This window comes from Pinus tabuliformis, chromosome X, assembly GCF_031772625.1.
Source record: "Pinus tabuliformis cultivar Carrire ecotype Pingquan chromosome X, CPIR1, whole genome shotgun sequence".
In the NCBI taxonomy this organism is placed as follows: Eukaryota; Viridiplantae; Streptophyta; class Pinopsida; order Pinales; family Pinaceae; genus Pinus; species Pinus tabuliformis.
Genome location: NC_142308.1, coordinates 1480481640 through 1480498619, shown reverse-complemented (window position 1 = coordinate 1480498619; position 16980 = coordinate 1480481640). Strand labels below are relative to the sequence as shown.

The following is a 16980-nucleotide window of genomic DNA, read 5'->3' as shown; positions in this document are numbered from 1 at the left end:
TTACTTCACTATTAAAGCATCACGGCGTGTCCCAACACCAATATAATCGATTGGTATTGCAAGTAAACTATCGATCCTTTCCACATAGAGGCAAGCAACGGATGGTAAGTCTTGATAGCTTCTCACTTTAGATATATTAGCCTGCCATCCAGGCAGATATTCATAAATAACCTGCATGTGACCAAGTTATATTAGAATTGGGTACCAGAGAAGAGAAAAATTCTTTTATCAAAATTTGAGTTTGAAATGAGAAACTTTCTCAAGGAAACAAGATTTCAAATAACCTTGACATGACATAATGTTAGAAACAAACTGCAAGGAAAAAGGAATATGACATATGCAGAATATTATCTACAAAGATACAAATAAAACTATATACCGAGAGAGACTCAAACTGGTAGCAGGTCCAACACAAATGACCAAATAAAATAAAATTAACAGTTAGATCCATGAAATTTATTAGTCAAAAGAATGCAAAAATGTGTTGTCAAGAACAAATTGAGGGTCAAAGGTCCAAGAGGCGAAAACTATGGGGCCAAAGCCTCAGTGCAAACAAGCTTTCTGTAAGTTTTAGCAAAATAATTCATACATATACAATGTAGAGTACTAAAATAGTGGATTTCTGATTTTTTAAAGGTAGATATTGTAGCATAGCACTTGATATAATGATCATCGTAAATGAAGCTGTCTGATTAAACCTCACAAGGATGTGAAGCTTAAGCAGACAACATCAGATAGGCTGACATTAATGTAACTGTTTCCTCCATGGTACAAACAAATATGCTTCATTTAGTTGTTGCCTACATGGTACTATTCTACTGATTATGGATTTGAACCATATATGTATTCGTATAATCTAAAGATCAAAACACAGGCTTGTAGATGTCAGCCTGACATCTAGTCACTGCATTTTTTCACTTATTATGCCTGATGTTCCCCTTTTTCAACTGTTATGCATCACAAAATGTTTTTCAAGATACTTGCAATACTCATACATAATAATTACAGAAGCATACTATTTTAAGTTTCCCGTTAAGTAATTGAGATCCATGGCTCTGAATTGAAAGGAAAGTACCTCTACCTTTTGCAGAAGGTCAAGGTCCGCAGGAAAAGATTTCAACACATTTCCATCAGGCCCTTTATAGGCTACCCCAAGCCTAATTCTAGATAACCCAGAAAGTACGTCAAGCTTTGTCAGATTAAGTGCTGAGAAACCATGATTTGACAAGAATATTTAAGTGCAACTAGATCTAGCCAACGACAACGACGAGGCTGGCCAGTTGTGGTGCCATATTCATGTCCAGCTGATCGAAGACCTTCACCTGCTTCGTCCAAGAGTTCTGTCGGGTAAGGACCTGAAACAACTCTTGTTGTGTACGCTTTAGCCTGCAGATCAAAACCGTGGTTAGTCATCAGTAAATTTTTAAAACTTTCTTGACGAATCCAATTTTCATTAGAACTTTAACCTGCATGAATTTGCATATGCATGTTAATAAAAAATCATCTCACATACCACACCAATCATATCACCAATATGTCTTGGAGCAATACCAATTCCAGTACAAATTCCACTGGCAGATGGATTAGAAGAAGTGACAAATGGATAAGTTTCAAAATCGACATCTAACATGGTCACCTGGCCGCCTTCAACCAAAATCTTCTTCCCGCTTGAGAATGCATCATTCATCAAATGAACAATGTCAGCAATATAAGGTTCTATTCGCTTAGAATATCTCTTGTAATGCTCCACTTCAGTCTGTAACATGCTTTTACTATACTCAAAGCCTTTAAAACGGGATGCGGCATCATGCAAAAGAATATCCAACTTCTCAAGAAATGTATCCATGTGCCTCAAATCACTTACCCAAATACCATTCCGGATTCCCTTGCTTGCATAACAAGGACCAATCCCTCTTTTTGTCATTCCAATTAATGACCCTGCAAGTTCTGCTTCTCTCATTCCATCAATAGTTTGATGGAAATCAAATAGTAAATGAGCACGGTCAGAAATCAACAGTCTTCCTTTGCAAGAAACTCCATTAGACTCAAGCCAGTCTATCTCTTCAAATAGTCCTGGAAGATGCACCACTTTTCCATTCCCAATAATGCATAGGGCTTTCTCATTCACTATTCCAGAAGGGACAAGGTGAAGAGAAAATTTCTTTCCCTCGCTATTGTATATGGTGTGACCTACATTTGCCCCTCCCTGCGATAAAGATGTAGTATAATCGGTAAATATACTTACCAGTTAAGATGGATTTAACGACAATGAAAAAAATGGAGGATGGGTGAGTACCTGACAATGGGCCACAATATCATAGTGTTGTGCTAAAATGTCAACGAGCTTGCCCTTTCCTTAGTCACCCCACTGAGTTCCCAACACTGCACACACTTGACTCAGGGATTTAAAAGGATCTTCCACTTTCTCTACCTCAACAATGGCTCCGGCCTCCTCGACGCTGGCATTGCATTTTATCCTTCTACTCTGCAGTACAATTCGACCTTTAGCCAAATGCAAGTTCACAGAATGCGCAACCCCTGCTGCCTCTTCTTCTTATCCTGCAAAAATCCATGCAAATTCGAAACACAGAGATCGCTAATCAGCGCGTATGCCATTTATTCACACAGACCGCGGATTGAGCAACCTTCAAAACCCCAAATCCCTGGCAGAAGCTATGATCCAGTTCAGGCAGATATTTTTTTTTTTTTTAATCTCGGAGGGTAATCCAAAATGGAACTGGGGTAAAGGGGGCTGAAACTGAAGGATTTGAACCAAAGGAAACATCTAAACATTCAGGAAAGCCATGGATAAAATTTTCCCCAGAGATTCGATGGAGCCCGTTTCAGAGGTCTGTTAGGCAGCACGAGAAGCAAGAGCGGAGAAAGACGAAAGGGTACAGGCAAATCTTTCGGGCTCCGATCTAGTAGCAGCATTCAGGCGAGGGTTTGCAACTGTTTCAAATATCGTAACCACTCAGCTACCTTCCCTTGATCGAACGATTACCAATCTTCTAATCGTCTAACACATAATCTAACGACACATAGGGATGACAATGAGAATTTTAGGGAAGTTCATTTTAGAGGGAAACGCCTTACGGCGTAATAATTTTAGAAATTAATAATAGCATATATAAGCAAATATTACAAAAAATAATTGAACACAATTTAATAAAACAAAGCATGAAATTAAATAAAACATATTAATAAAAATTAATAACCTAAAAATATAACATTATTTATGATAGAAAAATATGATAAAATAAACAATTAAATTAACAATGAGTTATTAATAATAAAAATTAATGGGCCGTGGAGGTTTGGTCTAGTGGCAAGCAAATGATTTGATAAGTCGTTCGTGCAGCTATGCAGGTCACGAGTTCAAATCCCAAGAATACCCGAGGGACGTTCAAGGCGGCCTGGGCGGACCCCCCTAGAGGTTATATAGGTAGCCGATGGGATTCGACCCCGTGTAACGCGAGTACAATACCATCGTCGTTGTTGATTCCTCTTGTATAAAAATAAATAAGTAAATAAAAATTAATAACCGACATAGAAATACAAAACCATATCATTAACCAATGTGAAATGTTGCTAATTAAAAATATAAAATAATTTCGCTAATTAAAAATTTAAAATAATGTTCATAATTGACAATATTAATAATAGTACTGAGGCTCGAGCGAGGGGTAATAATCAACCTCGAAGAAAAAACATAAGTCAATTATGCTCGAGGACTTGGTGTCACATCTAACAATGAGGCAGAAGCATTAGCATTATGGCAAGGATTAAAAATATGTTTGGAAAATGGTGTCAACTCCTTGAACATAGTGGACAATTCCAAGCTAATCATTCAAAAATGCATTAGGCTTCTTGGGAATGGCTCCCATATAGCAAATGAAACCTCTTCAATCATGGTAAGAATAATATATATGTTAAAACCATTTGATAAATTTAATCTATTCCACATTTTGCGAGCTGAAAACCAAATGGCAGACATTCAAGAAAATGTGGGGGTTATATTAGGACCAGGTAGAATATGCATAAATAACCAAATATCATTATGTCCCATCCCTTAGTCGATGGCTTCAGGTCAATATTGTACATTGGGGGTACTGGTTGTCATAACTTTATGGAAATAGTTAAGGAGGCCTGCTTCCCTAGGCGCCTCTGTGTTGTGGTAGTTATTTTGGACAACTACCTGAGGTACCTTTGCATCTTGGATATTGGGATGGTAGGTGGTATTTTAACTCATAGTTGTGGTGCCGTCGGAAGATAGGTCATGTGTGATGAGGCATCAAATTCTCATCGGTTTGTACAATATAACTGATTCAACAAGGGAATCTTGCACCATTGTTGCGAGCTTTTGGTCTTGGACGAGGAGAAACATGGAAGGTATAACAAATGATAATACCCTACACTATTCCACATTTATGAAGGACAAGTTGGAGAGGAATTTCGGGGTGGCTCAGGTCAATATATACCTCAGTTGGATCGGTCAGTAAATCATAAGTTCTTTGCCGTGGAGAAGTGGATTGCTGTAAGAAGGTCATCAGCAAGGAATGCCAGTGGGGATGGTTCTGGTTCTGGGAGCTTGGGGTTAGGCAATGGCACGAGGAATGGTGGTATGGAGAGTCTAATTGAGGGCTATTGCAAACATGTGATAAATTAAATCGTCAAAGAATTAAATGAGAATATGGCGGTCATCTATTCTCAATTGTCCGGATTGGGTAAAGGCAAGGAGTTTATGCAGAAAATAGTGGAAGTTTGCGAATGGAATTTTAGAGCATACAACAAAAGGTTGATAATATAGAAGTCAAACTGGAGAAGGCTATGGTGGTAGTGTTAAAGGAGGTGTTTGGGTTTGGAAATCCCTCGGCTACCAACATTGATTGCAGTGAGGTTGTTGCTGTGAAGGTTCTGGTTGGTGATGATGATGAAGCTGATGTTGCTACTACGAAGAATCAGGGAGTGGAAGAGAACGAACCAGAGAACCTGAACACGTCTATGGGCGAGCCTGCAGGTGACGACACTGAGACAGAAACCAAATGAAAGTACTTATATATATATATATATATATATATATATATATATATATATATATATATGCAATACCGTTGTATAGTCTATAATGGCACTTTTTGGAGAATCTATAGCTATAGCTTTATAAATAGAACACATGTAAATGATAAGGGTAGCAAGAAGGTCCATACTTTTTGTAATGAAAGGGCAGATACAGATAGATCAAGTCTATTGTTTTTAAGGGACCCAACCCATTTCTAGACAGTTTAATGAAAATGCTACCCATTCCTTTAAAAAAAACCAATAATTCTATTTTTGAAAATGAAAAATATTATTATTCAAAATAATATTAATATAATTGAAGATAAACCAATATAAATAAAATTAATATAATAAAATTTAAAATAATATAAATCAAAGAAATGAAAGTTTAATATAATTACATGAAAATAATCTTAGAAAATTAAAAAAACCAATATAAATACAAATACTGAAGAGTAAGTATAAGCATAGGAAAAAGTAAATGCATTGAAGAGAACATAAATTTCGACATCAACAACAATTGTTGTGAATCACTAACAAGCATTGATGATAGTTAAGAAAGGATGATTCTGACAATCTCGGTTGCAATGCGACAAAAGCATGAGATGAAATTTTAAACATTATAGGACCAATGACAACAACGCAAAGTTACTAACATTAAAAGAAATAATAATAAAAATAACAACACATTCCACAAAAAAATTCAACTCTCAACACTCAGCCACAACATAATCATTTGATAGCAGCCTCTTCCAAAACACAACCAAAGTAGTGGCAAAAGCAACACCAATTCAAATCAACAGGATAATGATCACGATACTTCACGCTTTCAAGCCAGTCCCTTCTCATCTTCCTCCCTGATTCTCTTTGGTGCAAATGATATAAAGTTTGAACATCTGATTTCATTCCACTCAAAACACGGATATGCTCATCGACAAAATCAGGATGGAAGCCATGTCTTCTATCAAACCTTGCACGAATAAAGGTAACAAAACTAATGGTTTTCGTAATAGAATTAATTGCTCTGATGTAATAATTACCATCATTGTTCTCCATATCTGTGAATCATTGACAAAAACATACAATTAAAATCAATACATTGAAAGAAAACAAATTAACAGAAAGAAAAATATTCATTTATGATTTTGGTTATTTCATATTCAAACATAAATATAAAAGGATTCAAAAGAATGAGAGAAAAAAATGCAAACAACTACAATTCAAGAAATCAAACAACAATTGCTCTAAAATAGTCAATTTACTTACTTCAGTATTCAACAATTCTATTCAAATAAAAAAAATGGAAAACAAAAAACTTATGAAGGTGCATACAAATAATTGCAAAAAATAGTAACAACTAGAGAGAAGTAATCTTATTTTTCCTTAAACAAATGCAACTGAATAATTGGAACAAAGAAGAAAAAATACAAAAAAAAAAGAATTCATGAATAGTAAACTATATTGAAGATAAATACCCCAAAAATGATATTGAATTTAATCACTCCTCTTCTTTCTTTATAAGTGTAACATATGCACTATCTTTCATTTTTTCATAATGTTGAAAAGAAAAAGGCAGTGAAATCCAAAAACCATCTATTGATTTCACTTTTGCTATACTTGTAAATGTCAGACACTGCCTTTATTTGTCTCCAATATCTACAGTGGCTTGTTGCAAAGTCATCCCCTGTGATTTGTGTATTATCAACACCCATGCCATTTTCAAGGGAATTTGCCTCATATTCCCCCTAAGAACATGCAAAAGCGGTACAAGAACTAGAGAATCTTTATCAAATGAAACACCACAATAATTTTCAAACATAACTGTAACAAATTGTGGAAGTTGTGGCGGCTTTGAACCAGGCGCAAAGGAAATATTTTCAATATATCCAAGTGCATCATTAACGAGATTAGCTTCAACCCACAAATTACACGTTAACATCATGCACTATCCATGACATAGTAGTACTTCACACTCCAATATATCATCAACACTAACACTTATTTCTATTGATATTCTACTTCTTTCTGCAACACATCTCGCAATAGGAGAATTTAACGCTTTAAGAATTTTTCGATTCTGCAAATTAACGATATTATTCGTCACAAATAACTAAACAAAAGAATAAAAGAAAATACTTTCTTATCGATCCAAGCAACTATCAACACGGGTCATAAGAAAATCCCAATCAATAAGAGAAGGCTTTGCATTTCTAATATTGGTTAAAATATTGCGAAAATATGCTTGTCTCAGATCATCTCCTTGCTGCCTATAAATTTTTTCCAAAGCCACCACACTATTGAAGCTTTCCTGCATAACTTTCCTAGTTGTTCTACCTACATACAAGGGTTTATCCTTAATAGGATGCAACTGGGAAATGTCACCCATAAGAATGATGGACCTTCCACCAAAAGGACAGTCCTTGTTTTCAGGAAAGGCTTCTCGCAAACGAGAATCTATTTGTATGAATAGTCTTGGACCTATAAATCTCATCTCATTAGTCAATATATATCTAACGCACCTCATTTTCTCTTGGGAAATTGCTAAAGCCTACCCTATAGTGGCTTCATATCTTTTATAGGAATTTTTAAGGCAAAATGTATTGTTTTCCCACGTATGTTAAAAACAATAATACCAGTTGGAGCAAGAAATAACAAAGGACATTTTCCATTCATTGTTTCACTAGAAAGAGCATGAGAAAAACAACCAATGAGAGAAGACTTCCCTGTTCCCACAGTGCCTAGAATAATAATTTTCAAAGCACCATCATTTTCACCATGAGTAAAGTGTTGAAAACTATTTCAAAAGCAGCTAGTTGTTTTTCTGGTACAGAGGAAAGTGAAACATATGTGTCCCTAACAAACCCAAAATTCAAAACACGTGCAAACTGTGCATCTTTTACAAAATTGACCCCTTATTTTAAAAAATAATTTGAAGCCATCATTTCCTTCCAATTATAATCAACATCAAAGTCCCTTCTACCATGATTATCAAGGTCTGAAATGTTTACATAGCTTGGAGGAACTAACCGTGAAAAAACCTGCCACTCTTCAAAATCTCGATCAACATTTTATTCATGTATAAACAGCTCCACATTCTCTTCATCACCTTCATTTGGGAAAGGGCCTCGATCAACATGCCTCACATGATATCTCTAATTTCTCCAACTCTCAACAATGCTTTTAGTAGAAAACCCAATATCTGAACCAACATCATGAAACGACTTGTATAAAATCAACTCACTCCAACAAAACATTTCAATCTCTTCTGAACCCTCATTAGGAATAACATAAAACCATGGCCAAACATGAATGATAGCCTGCTTATCACGTGGCCTCCATTTGTCCTGCCTACGCTTCTCCTCAAAACTCTATGATCTTGTTGTTTCTATCAAGCATAAATGTTCCAAGAAAACAAGTCAGCTTTGATAAACCTAAATGAAATTGTTTCCGCACAAAAATTCATCATAATTTGGTGAAACCCTTTGGTACACTTTCCTGGTAACATTCAAGCAGAATAATTTCTAACTATAGACAACAAGAGGCAACTTTAGCAACAAATGGCACATCTCTTGAGCTCCAACATCACACTCAATAAGTGTCTCAGCAAGGAAACTTCTATACGTAGATAATACAAGAGCCTCAGACCTACTCCCATCAACAACTCTGGTCAACATTTCATGATAATTGTCATATATTCTCTCTTCCTTTGAAGCATATTTTGCAATATACTTTAAAACCTAATGTTGAGAAGGAACTTGCTGACAATCAACTTTTCTCGCTACATTGTTAAAACATCAACATTGTGAACATTTAAATGGTCATCATTTCTTGTTGGTTCATACTTTTTTCTCCCTTTTTAATCTATCGACAATGTTGACTCCGCACAAACCTCCCATGGAGCATGATAGTAAAATGAAATAACATACCATTTTTTATGTAAGCAAGAGTCAACACTACATTTTATATTCATTTGCACATGGTTAACTAAATGATCATAATGTTCTTCGAGATTGCAAGAAAAATTTTATTCAATGTTCAAAAGACATGGATCATCATTTAAAGTTTGAGGGGTCATGAAATTTTGAAGATATATGTCACGCGGATTTGTTGACGGTGTTGGACCCACCAAAATGTCAGGGGATCTCCCCAATAAGAAGTCCCAACTAGACCTTAGATGGTTTGGTGTAGGAGTCCCAACAGTGGGTCATATGATATCGCCTTGACGCCGCTTGTGCGAAGAGGTAAGTAGGATGTCCTTTTTGGTAGCAAGGGTTTGACCAGCACAACAAGCCAAGGAAGGTGCATGAAGGGTTCTAACATAAAGAATGGGGGATGAGTGCGCCCCTTAGAAACCCGTGGAAACACGTAGCTTGAAAGGGAACACACGAGCAAAGATACATCACAAGCTGGAAAGCAGGTTAGCCAACTATCCAAAGTGATGGTTAAACCAACAACACATCTCAATAAGATTCATATATATATAGATAGATATATATATAGAAAGAGTCCATACATACATGCGTAAGCAAACAACTACATATATCATTAGAGTAACCAAGATAGCTGAAATACAATAACAACATATGCATGAAACGTGTTGGCTCTATTATATTAAGAAAGTGAAAGTTCCAATCATACACACAACCATGTCCAACTACTAGTCCTGACAACAGAACATTATAGTCACTGTCGCCTGCTCCTCCAAAGAGATATACTAGCTTTGCACTATGGAGAAGCCAAGGCTCGTTACAATACACTCCAAGCTTTCTATAAGATACACCTATAGCAAGCTTGGCTCCCAAAAGTCTCTATAATGAGTTATGAGGTTCTATAAATAACAAAGGGTGGGGTGACCCTTGACATTCCCCTTTGTGACTCTTCACCTACCCTCATGACTCTTCAACTACTACATGACTATTACATTCAACTATCGGCACTTGGTCTTTCACTTTTACAACATGTTACATTACAATCTGCACATGTACCCATGTGAGACAAAATAGGCTTGAGTAATCCATGCAAGACATCACTAAGACTTGAAAAACTGTGGGAATACCAACTCTTCGACATCCTTGTGATGATTGAGGGTGGCGAACCGATGCCAAGCTTGGTAGTTTGTGATGATGTTCGTGTACTCTATGGTGACATCCTTCTAGAAGCAAACTCTTGCCTTCATTGCATCTGGGTACATTGATTTGGCTCCTTTTTCCAGCTCCTATGATAACATACACATCATAGTCTTGAGTGCAACTAGACTAGCAACATACTGATGCATAATGTTTGCGCTGATCTCCAAGTCTGTTGGTTGATATGCGCATCAACTCGTCGAAGTACATGTCTATCTCTAGTCAGAATTGGTTCTTTGTCTTTACCTTGGTGAGTGTACCAATGGATGGGATCGCATGTGTGCGCACAATGACATTTATGCTCCTGAACACCCATGGATGTGATTGACAACACTTCTCACCATGTCTTCTCTATGCGAGATGCTGGGATGGGTCTATAACCTGTATGGGCATAGTTTCATCAATCTATGCATGTTGTGCCTCCTGCTGTACATGTTCCTGTTGCACTTCCTTCTCTCCTCTACAAAGCTCATGTTCTTCCCTGAGTTATTGTTTCAACTCCTGCAACTCCTTTTCTATTTCCTCCATCTTCTGTTTCTCTCTTTTCCTCTGCATGATCCTCTTGTTGTGTTGTCACCTCATAGCCTCAATTGCCAAAGATGCTTTCATCACAAGTGGATATTCTTTGAACTTGCAACCTTTCTCTACCTATATGCTATCAACAACCTTCCTCTTACCTTTGTTGCACGCAGGTTTGCTACCTTCTACTATTGAGATGGTGCTTCTTGTTGTGATGCCCCTCATAGACACTTGCTCAACTGCATCCCCATTTGCGCTCTCAATGGTGTCCTTTGACTCTGCTCTCCTCGAGGCCACTGTACCTGTGCTGCTGAGAGGCAGATAAGCACCTGTGATTTCTGGAGACATGGAAATACTCATTGCTAGAAATCTATCAGTTGAAAACCAAAACAAAATTGAGGACTGGCTTGCAACATACCTATGTGACTAATTGTGAAGATTGTGAAATTTCCATCGGGAGGCTAGGAGACTAACTGCCAAAACTATGCAAGGCACAGTTTGGGTTATTAGGAGACTGACTAACTACTGGAACAGTGCAATGCATAGTCCACCCCAGCTTAATGAGGATTGAAACTACACAATGCAGAATTTCAATCAGCATTGACATGCAAACCAACAAACTACATTGCGTAGTTTCTGGGGCCAGCAAGGAACTGCCTCCCAGAATTGTGCAATTCAAGCCTAGAGGCTAGTGTTGGGCCATGTTTGCACAATTTATGGTGGGAAGGAAGAGCCTTCACTTCCAGAAATTCACATTTTCTAGTCAGACAAGGAAAATTCTGGGCCAAGGTAGCCTAGACCCACCAATGGGTAACTAGAAACATGAGAAGTCTGAATGCATGGAAAAACTGAGTGTAAACAAGAGTGAATGATCATGCATGCAAAAAGGGAGTGCAAGATTCAGAAAATGGGAAGACAAGCATGTGTGTGAAGTGAGTTACCGCAATGAAGACAGTCAGTGTAGAAATAGTGTCATGCATGCGACAACAGTGAGATGCAATGAAAAAAATAAACAATGCTTCTACAAGCTAACATGCATCAAAATGGCAACAAGCGTTCATTTAAATTAAGCAGATAACACTTACACAAAGCGAAATAAAAAAAGCGACAGAAACACAGCACAAGACATGAGAAGCGAACTTACCATGAAAAAGTTGAGTTGAATGTGCCGGAGACTCTTATATGTGATGTGGGATGTCAAAGCTACAAGATCGATCTAAGGAATGAGTTTTGATAAGATCGAGGTTATGATGCACAGGCCACAAATCTAGGAAAAAATGACACTTGGCGGGAGGTTTCTAAAATGATATTTTCATGTAACCTCCAGCCGCTAAATATAGATCCCAAAAATCTAGGTATGCTTTACTTTTTTCCTTTTCGGGAAAAGCAGGACATGCATGCAAATCAACCTTGTTTTGTCTTGGAGGGAACCGGTCAACCTGACAGCACATGCAACAACCTGCAAGCCTAGGGATGAAATTTTTGTATTTTTTGGGTTGAGAAAGGTTGGTTTTCCCTTAGGACTTGTGCAATTTTTGGGGCCAGCAGGTCATTGCCTCCCAGAATTGTGCAATTTCTGAGATGAAGCCCAGTGTTGGGTTGGATTTCAAAATTTCTGGAGGGAAGGATACCTGGATGGATTGCGCAATTTTGGAGCCTAACAGGATTGCGCAATTTTTGGAGGGAAGGCTCGTCCCCTCTAGAATTGCACAATTTTCAGGGAAGCATCTCAGCCAGAAAATTGTATAAGTCCAGAATGATAGCCTACGAGTGGGAGACAGACAAGTTGACATGCACAGGCTGGCAGGTCACTAAAAAAGCCTATGCTGCTAAGGATGGTTGGTAGGGAGACTCCAAAATGAAGCTAAGGAAAATTTTGGAGGGTGGTTGTAGCCACTACAACACTTGGAGACCAACTAGTAGAACTCTAGCCCTCTGAATGGACCTTGTTTCGTGAAAAGCAAGTCTAACTCCTCTGTAAGTATTGCTCGATTCTCAGATCATCTTGATTCCCACACTAGCTTGATTGAAAGATGTAGCACCTGCCATGACCTTGGTCAGTCAACACACATTCCAAACCAAGTCAAAACAACTATTTTGATTGGGGATGAGGGGTATATTGGTACACAAGAAATATGACAGTCATATTTTAAGTTTCATCTCTAGTGTTGCTCCGCTACCAGCAGGCCTGGATAGTACCCCGGTGGAGTCACGCAAGAACATAAGCATCGCTCCACTGCCAGTGATCCTGGTTAGTACCTTGACGGAGTTACTTGCATCACCTCTCTGCGTAGGAAGCCTTTCTCTTCTTTCACCTTATTCATTTTTCATTTTTTCAAAAATTTTCATATTTTCATATTTTCATTTTTTTTTTAAATATGCATAGCATTTATTCATTTCGAAGGCGAAAGAGGGATCTTGACTTATTGAGAGCAGAAGAGGTTGTTCCTTCAGAGAATTATTTTGAATATACCTCTGACATACTTGTTAAGGTTTTCCCCCTCACCTTACTCTACTTGACTAAGCTGACAAGGGTTAACTCACAAGCAACCAACTAGAGTAGGTGACACTAGTTAGCATGCAAGCATTGTGTTTTCATCAAGCTTCACTTCGAACATAACGTATTTTCCAATGATGTATCATGGACTGAAGTCAAAAATTTCTTTATACAAAGATAGGATAACATATAACCAAGTATTGATAACTGCACAAGTCCTCTTGTACTTTACCAAGCTTGTTTCAAGAGTCGCACATAGTTCACGCAAAACCAACCTACAAACGTAAACAAGAAATAAACAACAAAAGAGAAAAAAGAAGAAGCAAATGTGAAAGCAAAGGGAGTAAAAAAAAAATCAAGCGAACGAATCAAACAAACAAGAAAACAAACATACATGCAAGCAAACCAACAAGAAACAAACACTACTCCTACTCCTAAGCTAAAAGTGTATGCGTATGATCATGCGAAGTGATACTTCCAATGCAACCATCGACGCATTGGTCGATCCATGTTGGTGAAGGCTTGGTTTGTGAATAACACAGTCACGCAAACCAGAAAACATGAAAGATATAATGATGAAGACAAACACACTCTAGGTTGAAGTGCGTCCACAGAAAAAAAAATTGAGTGAAAGCGCATGACATGCACTCTGTGGGCATGCCATGGTGTTATGCTACACTACATGCAGATGTTAATCATACGCATTCTCTTGACCATGACATGAAAGAAAATGTGAGAAAGGTATACCACTTACGTCGTGCAAGTGTTCTTGTTGTGTAAGATTCCTCCAATTCAAGAGTGACGAGATCATGTGATTCGAGTGGAGAAAGAGAAATCTGGGTGTTTGGTTGATCTTCAATGCGAAGCAGAGAGTGACATGGAGGCTTTCATGTTTCAACAATTTCTTGATCGGAAGCGAAACCAACCTCAGGATAGTGAGGGCCTGACATAACCATCAGCTCGGGCTAAAGTGCCTCAACAACCTGGGGGGTTTCGACTTTGTTGATAGGTAGATCATTAGAGACCAGTGGCATATACATATTAACAATGAGTGAATCAACATTGTGATCGAATTAAGAAGTACAAAGATCACGACAACCACGATAAAAAAATTCGGGATGTTCGTCAACATCCTCATGATTTGATGAGTCGCATAAAGGGGTAGATTAGAAGCAAGAATGTTCACCCTCTGTGTTTTTAGAAATGATAAATGATAGATTGGATGGATTTTCAGAGGAAGATGTGTCCTCTCTGTAATGTAATGGCAGACTGACATCTAATGTGTCCTGTGAACGATCGGAAGTAGAAACATCCAGAAATGAGTTTTCACAGGGGAAATCAACAGTGGCAGAATCACAAGGGATGTTAGGAAAGAGCGGGTGAGGCGCAGGTGGAAGGGAGTCATCCTTTAGCACTGGTACTTCTTTAGATTCCCACACAAGTCATTATTAATGATAGCGTAAGTTGGTTTCACAACACCGAATCCATTGAAAACTTGATCCTTGTTCACAACAGGTGAGGAGTCTAGAATGGAAGAACACAAGATAATACAATCCGGAGGATCAATGGAATGCAGGGATGGAGGTTGAGGGAATGAATCCACATGACAACTAGCATGATTTTAATCCAAATCCGTGCAGACATCAAGAGTAGGTGGGGTGGGAGGATGTGACAGCTCAACAAATGTGTGTGCATGTTCTCCCACATCACTCTATGGTGGTGGAGCTGTTCAATGAGGTGAAGGTGGACAATCACATGTGACAACAACTATGCCTGCCTGTGATTGCGCACTTCCATCACTAGAGTATGTTGAGCAAGGTTCAAATAATTTCAAGAATTGCAGATTTTTAGATATGTAAAGAAGATAATAAAATCTTCCATCGAGAAATTCCAAATCAATTTCAGCTTCAGGAAATTAGTGTGAAATATTATGAAAGCGCATGTAAAATTGTTCAACAGATTCATCAAGTGCTTTCCATAATTTCAGAATTTCTTTGTTGAGTGCTTTACGGTCAAAGTGATTGAAATCACGGTCTATCTCTACGACTAGATGAGAAAGAGAATGAATATATTTTTCTGGCAGCATGGCAAACCAATGCATTGGGTGCCCTTGAAGCATGTAGGTGAACTGCACGGAGGTCATGTAACCTTCAAATATTTCATGCCTTTCGCATGCGCCTATAATGCCAACCGCATGTCTAACCAAGGATACGTAGCCTCCACCATCGTATGTTTTATGTGACAAGTTATCCCAAAGCTCTTCCAATATTTCAAAGTTGTTTCCATAAGACATACACTCTCGTAGAGAAACTCTGTAGTTATTCATGATAGGTATGCAGAGATTCAAAACAGATTGTGAGGACTCAGCTTGTCATCTGGCCCTCCTCCTATCAACAAAATGTTGACGGTGTTGGCCCCACCAACATGTCATGGGATCTCCTCGATAATAAGTCCCAACTAGACCTTAGACTATTTGGTGTAGGAGTCCCAGTAGTGGGTTGTACGATATCGCCTTGACCGTGGTTGCGCATAGAAGTAAGTAGGATGTCCTTGTTGGTAGCAAGGGTTTGATTAGCGCAATAAGTCAAGGAAGGTACATGAAGGGTTCTAACACATGAAATGGAGGATGAGTGTGCCCCTTAGAAAACTGTGGAATCATGAAGCTTGAAAGGGAATACACAAGCAAAGATACATCACAAGATGGAAAGTAGGTTAGCCAACAATCCAAAGTGATGGTTAAACCAACATCACATCTCAACAAGATTCATACATACATATATAAAATAATTCCATACATACATGCGTAAGTAAACAACTACATATATCATTAGAGTAACCAAGATAGCTGAAATACAATAACAATATATGCATGAAACGTGTTGGCTCTGTTATATTAAAAAAATGAAAGTTCCAATCATACACACAACCATGTCCAACTACTAGTTCTGACAACGGAACGTTACAGTTATTGCCACCTGCTCCTCCAAAGAGATATACTAGCTCTGCACTATGGAGAAGCCAAGGCTCATTACAATACACTCCAAGCTTTTTATAAGATACATCTATAGGAAGCTTAGCTCCCAAAAGCCTCTAGAATGAGTTATGAGGTTCTATAAATAACAAAGGGTGGGGTGGCCCTTGACATTCCCCTTTGTGACTCTTCACCTACCCTCATGACTCTTCAACTACTACATGACTATTACATTCAACTATCGACACTTGGTCTTTCACTTTTACAACATGTTACATTACAATCTGCACATGTACCCATGTGAGACAAAATAGGCTTGAGTAAGCCATGCAAGACATCACTAAGACTCAAACAGTTGTGGGAAGACCAACTCTTTGACATCCTCACGATGATCGATAGTGGCGAACCGATGCCAAGCTTGGTAGTCCATGATGGTGTCCGTGTACTCTATGGTGACATCCTTTTGGAAGCAAACTCTTGCCTCCGTTGCATCCAGGTACACTGATTTGGCTCATCTGTCCAACTCGTTTGATAACATGCGCATCATAGTCTTGAGTATAGCTGCACCAGAAACATAATGATGCATAATGTATGTGCTAATCTCCAAGTCTATGATGGTGGATATGCACATCAACTCGTCGATGTACATGTCTAGCTCCAGTAGAACTTGGTTCTTTGTCTTTGCCTCAATGAGTGTTCCAATGGATGGGATCGTATGCGTGCGCACAATGACATTCATGCTCCTGAACACCCGTGCATGTGATCGACAACACTACTCACCCTATCTCCTCTATGCTAGCTGTTGG

General features: G+C 38.2%; 1 pseudogene; it reads right to left on the bottom strand.

Moving 5' to 3' along the window:
- On the bottom strand, nucleotides 1-4104 carry LOC149145598 (adenylosuccinate synthetase, chloroplastic-like; annotated as a pseudogene).
- Between the last annotated feature and the right edge of the window lie 12876 nt (nucleotides 4105-16980).